This window comes from Schistocerca piceifrons, chromosome 4 (genome assembly GCF_021461385.2).
Source record: "Schistocerca piceifrons isolate TAMUIC-IGC-003096 chromosome 4, iqSchPice1.1, whole genome shotgun sequence".
In the NCBI taxonomy this organism is placed as follows: Eukaryota; Metazoa; Arthropoda; class Insecta; order Orthoptera; family Acrididae; genus Schistocerca; species Schistocerca piceifrons.
In genome coordinates, this window is record NC_060141.1 from 58,910,578 (window position 1) to 58,917,725 (window position 7,148).

Sequence of the window (7,148 nt, forward strand, 5' to 3'; positions counted from 1 at the left end):
ATCGCAGACATGCCAGAAACAGGAAGCCGCAGTGACAGTCGATGACGTCATAACAAGGTTTCTGCGCTGTTAGCGACGCGACGCGGTCGGGTTCAAGCAGCCAAGATAAGCTTGTTCGACTGCCTGCCCTTCAAGTTCGGTTATCTCTTCCGTTACGTGAATGACTGACGGGGTAGTTTAAATTAAGCTAATACAAAAGCGATGAGTGTTTCAGAGAGAGACGAGATAGCCTGTCTCAACACGCAGTAAGATGTATTGCAGAAGATCCATCTTTATGCTCCAGTAGCGGCAAGTACGGTGTGGTCGAAGTTGCAGTTTCAGCTGTTCCGATTAACGTGTGACAGATTATCAGCATTCAACAAATGCTGTTCTCTTCATGCACGGAGCTACACACATGATGCGTTTTGCCAGGCTAGTGATTCTGCGAAAATGTCCCGTTTGCTTCTCGCAATGCAGTGGAAAAAAAGGGGCGAAAGCAGGCAAAGCTCCACGGTCTAACCCAGATGGGACAATCGGAGCCGACTGGCCGCCATGTCATCCTCTGCCAATCGCGTCATTCGGATGTGGCGTGGGGACACATGAGTCAGTCAGGCTGCCCTGGCCATTGTCCGATTTCGTGACCTTGGGGCCTCTGTAATACACTCGTGCCGTTCCTCAGTTGGCTCACGAGACTCAGTGAAACTGTCTCCAGTCCTCCCACTACGCAAAAATCACTGGCAGTACCGGGAATCGAACTCGGGTCATGGCTGCAGGATCCAAATTGACTTGAGAATAGCCGCGCGGGACCAGCCGAGCGGTCTGGGACGCTGCAGTCATGGCCTGTGTGGCTAGTCCCGGCGGAGGTTCGAGTCCTCCCTCGGGCATGGGTGGGTGCGTCTGTCCTTAGGATAATTTAGGTTAAGTAGTGTGTAAGCTTAGGGACTGATGACCTTAGCAGTTGAGTCCCATAAGATTTCACACACATTTGAACATTTTTTTGACTTGAGAATATTTCTAACAACAATATGGAGTTGTGGGCCGGTCTTAATGCAAAACACTTTTGTCGTTTATTTATATATCCCAAACTACATTCAGCCACAAATACCGCCATCATCAGTGAGCTTTTTGATTCTAAAATATACAGATACAGTATACTCAAAAAACATTGTAAAATATTATTACATGTATACTGTGTGGTTCCAAATATTGTTTCTGTGAATAATTTCATAATACCTCATTTACTGGACGTCACAGCATGGTTTTACGATTGTTGCCGCTGTTTTCGGCATATTTTCTGCTTTCTTTTTTTCTGTTTTTCTCGGCATACATCATGTCATCTGCAAATGTATAAGTGACTGATAGTAAAAAAATACAAAAACGTGAACTTATGTATGTTAGTGCTATACAATTCGGATCGCGGTAGCGTTGTAGATACAGTTTTGGAGTGTACTTAGTTGTTAGGTAGTTAGTCATGTGCTCACTTTTGTCGGATGGCTTGCAGCTGCTTTCAGACATAGAAAAACGTAACTTTCGCACCTTGGTCGTAATCCAAAACATTACACCATCTTGCTGCCCGTGTGTGTCGCATACTGCGAGTAGATTATGAAAATTGTAGCGGGAGTTCTGAGGACTTGTATTCCTTATTTATGTTTCTGTGTGTGATTGATGAGACATGCTTAGCTGGAATTGAATTATATTCTCTTAACTGTTGATCTGGCAACGGCCTTGCCGCAGTGGGTACACCGGTTCCCGTGAGATCACCGAAGTTAAGCGCTGTCGGGCGTGGTCGGCACTTGGATGGGTGACCATCCAGGTCGCCATGCGCTGTTGCCATTTTTCGGGCTGCACTCAGCCTCGTGATGCCAATTGAAGAGCTACTCGGCCGAATAGTAGCGGCTTCGGTCAAGAATACCATCATAACGACCGGGAGAGTGATGTGCTGACCCCACGCCCCTGCTATCCGCATCCTCAACTGAGGATCACACGGCGGTCGGATGGTACCGGTAGGCCACTCGTGGCCTGACGACGGAGTGCTTTTTTTTTTTAACTGTTAATTTACAACATCTGGTGAAACTGAAGCAAATCACGAAAAAGCAGAGAGAGACAAAAATAACAATAACAGACGAAGTGCATTTTACTTGTAGCTGTAGGAAACAAAGTGGGTGATACGTCCTCAGTTCCTCACGCCCTGGAGCGGCGGCAGGCGTGTTGGGCGGATGAGTTCACACCCAGGCGCCTCTGCTATTGATCGACGCCGCTGGGAAGGACATACAGGAACGCCGTCCGTCTCTATTTCTCGAATCGCCCCTGCACAACGTGCTTCAAATTCCTTTCCCTTTTTAATTACATCACGCAGCGGAAGACTCGTCTTGTCTCAGAGTCGGTTGTATTATGACTCCGTGCAAAGGCTGATGGAGTTAAGAGACGTAGTGAGCAAGCTGCACGTGAGCCAGTGCATAGCGGATATTCCCGTATAATGATACCAGCTTTCAGGGGTGGTGGGAAGGGCAAATGTACAAGTTTGACAAAAGCTACGAGGCCAGACGCATTGTAGAATAATTCTCGCACATTGTAGGATAATTCTCGCAATAAAATATGAGAACCTACAATCGATGTTTGAACCGGTTTATTATGAACATAGTAGCCGACATTATCGAGTAGGGCAAACCGACCATCCGGTAGGCACATATCATGAGGCGCGAGGTTAGGAAATTCCACTGATGGATTGCAGATGGCTTGACGAGTACGCTGATCTGGTGAGGCCGACCTAAAGATCTGTGAGACATTATTAGTCTGTGCCTACTAGATGAATCGCACAGTGAAGCAGAAATATTCCAAGAAATTTCGTGTACTTCCACACTGCTCAGTTTTTACCACGGAAGCGATCGCGATTCGAGTGGCTCTCAAATTTGGTCGAAATTCTGGGCTCCAGACTCAAAAAGCTTTTTGCAGTCTAATGAAAAATCGAAACGGGACAGCAAAAGGAACATCTAAATACTGCACACTAAAGGAGAATCATTATAAAGTAAATGAAGATGTATAAGAATCTCTTTTCTGTGGGCCCCAGCTCATATAGGGTTGGTTTACAACGGCAAGGTGGGGCAGTTGGTGAAGGAGGCCCGTGTTTCTGGCTCTGCATGGACGTTAGTCGAGCACCCCCCAGTTTAAAGTCAAGGATGCGGCGCCTCTCAGTCTACTATGAGAGTCATTACTACACTGCAATGCAATTAGAAGCCCCCTCTGGTTTTAAAAATTGCAGTTTCTTCGACGCACAACGAAACCGCTTTTTGCTAAACATTATGAAATTGAAGGTGCCCCTTGCAGCAACTGCTACTGTTTTGTTGTGACATGAAGAACCTCAAATATGCAAAATCTTTTTTGATTTTATGCGAGGTAGTAACGTGTGTCTATGAAATTTGGTGTATTATCTTTTTTCACATTCACAGGTTAATCACTGCGTGTATGCTCCTATATCGTTGTTGACTCCTTTTTCTTGTATTCTACTAGCTGAAGAAGAGCAGTTTCGCTTTGTCTTTATTTTCATTTCTTTCTTGAGAAAATTTCCAGATCGCTCGAGAATATAGTAAAAATGAACATTCAAAAAAATCGTAAAAATATTCGTATTTCACGCCCAAAAATACTCTGAAGTACCCTTAAATCCACTTAATTATTCAGCAGTGTACTTGAACCTTCTGTCATTTTCACGTTTCCTTCATCTGCCCTAATCAATTTTCAAAAGTATACTTGACACATGCGTCTCGCTGTAACCTACATATACCTTTCTGACGTCGATTGTACCGCCACCATAACCAGATAATGGAATGTTCTCGAACATTTTGAAAAATACTCCAACAGTCTCGAAAATTCTAAAATTCAGTGGAAAATTCTAGAACATGATGGAAAATTGTAGTACGTCCTCGAATCTTCTGGAAGACTGTACAACATTCTTGAACATTGTGGCCAGTGTCAGCCATTTTGGCACTCCATTGTCATATCCTTCACTTGCACTCCATAATTAGTCCATCGGTGCGATGCCCTCTTTTGACATCTACATCGTCGAACTCAATCCCAGCAGTCCCTAACCGAAACATTCCTAGGCGTTGAAGATGGGGACTACCATATCACATAACCCTAACGGAGCTGCGGGGATGGATTTCAGAGCTATAGCAACACGCACGGACAAGCCACGCTTAGCTTTATTTCATATATATGCTGATTTTATCAATAGTTGGTATCGGGTCAGAATTATTTCAAAAATGGTTCAAATGGCTCTGAGCACTATGGGACTCAACTGCTGAGGTCATTAGTCCCCTAGAACTTAGAACTACTTAAACCTAACTAACCTAAGGACATCACACACATCCATGCCCGAGGCAGGATTCGAACCTGCGACCGTAGCGGTCTCGCGGTTCCAGACTGCAGCGCCAGAACCGCGCGGCCACTTCGGCCGGCTCAGAATTATTTAGCTGTAATTATCGTCCGTGTATGGATAATGTAAAATCATCTTAAATAGTTGTTCAAACCCTTTATGTTGTGATTTCCCCGTATATATATTTTTATATTCGTACCAAGTAGTTGGCAGTATCGTTCATTAAACGCTAGCCAACTACAGCAACAACAAAAATTACGTTTAGTAGATCAGTCCTTACGAAAAGGCGTTCTTTATGGATATGAGATTAGCAGGCTTGGTTTCCGGGTATGGAAACTATAGGATAGGCGATAGGGGTTATAGTCCACACAGGAGACATCCAGCGGACATAGTGTTTCCAAAAATTTTCTGACGGTAACAGACCAAGTATTACCACAGTACGGGGTCAAGAAGGGAGAGGGGAAAAAAAACGCTTCATGCGACTCTCAGAGAAGCCCCGGCGAGGTGCTTTATTGGAATAGTTGCATTGATAAAAGTCGAATGACATCGTTTTGTGATCGCTGCGAACGTTAAGCAGCAGACAACCCTGCGTTGAGTGCATGTGCATCTGTGAATGCAGAAACGACACGCCGAGTTAACTATCAGTGATATCGTAAGTAAAATTGAGTTACAACTGTTACTCATTAGCACGTTAGACTCGCTAAACACTTAATTACCTGCCAGTTAAAACTGTTAGCAGTACAAAAGCTTTCAAAACTGCTCAACATATTTCGATTTATAATGAGGTGACAAAAGTCATGGGATAGAACCTAATATCGTGTCTGATCTCATTTTGCATGATGTAATGCAAAAACTCGACGTTGCTTGGAAGTCCCCTGCAGAAATACTGAGCTATGCTACCTCAATAGCCGTACATAATTGCGAAAATGTTGCCGTTACAGGATTTTATGCACGAACTGACCTCTTGATTACGTCCTGTGCGTGTTCGATGGGGTTAATGTCGGGCGATCTGGGAGGCCAAATCATTCGCTTGAATTGTCCAGAATATTCTTGAAACTAATCGCAAACAATTGTCGCCCGGTAACATGGTCTTTATCATCCATACAAATTCCACTTTTTGTTCAGGAACAAGAGGTCCACGAATGGCTGCATATTGTATCCGAACATAACCATTTTCGATTATGATCAGTTCAGCTGGACTAAAGGACCTTTTCCATTGCATGTAAACACAGTCCACACCATTATGGAACCTCCACCAGCTTGTACAGTACCTTGTTGACAACTTGGGTCCATGTCTTCTTGGTGTCTGCGGCATACTCCAAACTTACCGACGGCTCTTACTGACAAGGGGAGGCCGCCAATTGTGAAATTCAGATTCGATTCATACTGTGCATAATAAAAGCTCATGGCCAGAGGTGTAATGTGGCAAAGCACCAAGATGCACTTCTCAGCCGTTGTCGAGAAAATCGACAGTTAAAAGAAACCGTTGCGGTGAAATACTCTCTACGATTAGTAATTTTCTACAGCGTGGTGGTGCAGCGGTAAGCGCTCGGGTTCGTAATCCGAAGGTCGCCGGATCGAATCTCGCTACATGCAACTTTTTTTTTAGTATTTGTTTTTTGTAATTTATATATATATATATATATATATATATATATATATATATATATATATATAATTGCCGGTAATCAGTTGCAACAACTATGCATATAATAAGTAGTTGAAAGTCGTTTGTCGTGGAAAAAAAGGCGACTTCGAACATCATTATGTTTTCCGCAAACAAAGTTGTATTTCACAAATGTTATTAATGGTCTTCATAATGTTAACCACTTATAGTTAACGGAAGACGTAGAAACGAATACGTATAGCGTAAGTCAAACGTTCGAATTAGAATAGAGACCCCACGAACACAAATTTGCTGTGGCAGGTATGAAATATAAACTCCGTTACTCGCTCGTTACACTTGAAGGACAGATGTTGAATGGGCCGAAACGAGCCGCCCCATAACAGCGTTGTTGCCAGCTAACTTCGAAAGAAGCTAGATGCGGTCCCTAGCGCAACTTATAACATCGTCGAAAATCAGTGCGGACGGGACAGCTTTGGTACACCCTGCTAAACCCACGCCCGGGTTCCCGGGTTCGATTCCCGGCGGGGTCAGGGATTTTCTCTGCCTCGTGATGGCTGGGTGTTGTGTGATGTCCTTAGGTTAGTTAGGTTTAAGTAGTTCTAAGTTCTAGGGGATTGATGACCATAGATGTTAAGTCCCATAGTGCTCAGACCCATTTTTTGAGCCACCCAGCTAAACAAACGGAAAAATGGAGGCGGTACAATTGGAGAGCGATCCGCCTTCACCAACATGCAAAAGCAATTCATATATATATATATATATATATATATATATATATATATATATATATATATATATATATATACTCCTGGAAATGGAAAAAAGAACACATTGACACCGGTGTGTCAGACCCACCATACTTGCTCCGGACACTGCGAGAGGGCTGTACAAGCAATGATCACACGCACGGCACAGCGGACACACCAGGAACCGCGGTGTTGGCCGTCGAATGGCGCTAGCTGCGCAGCATTTGTGCACCGCCGCCGTCAGTGTCAGCCAGTTTGCCGTGGCATACGGAGCTCCATCGCAGTCTTTAACACTGGTAGCATGCCGCGACAGCGTGGACGTGAACCGTATGTGCAGTTGACGGACTTTGAGCGAGGGCGTATAGTGGGCATGCGGGAGGCCGGGTGGACGTACCGCCGAATTGCTCAACACGTGGGGCGTGAGGTC

The 7,148-nt window shown here is 44.4% G+C and overlaps 1 pseudogene; it reads left to right on the top strand.

The window, feature by feature from the left end:
- The first annotated feature begins 1,694 nt into the window (after nucleotides 1-1,694).
- LOC124796775 lies at nucleotides 1,695-1,812 on the top strand (annotated as a pseudogene).
- Nucleotides 1,813-7,148: the final 5,336 nt, after the last annotated feature.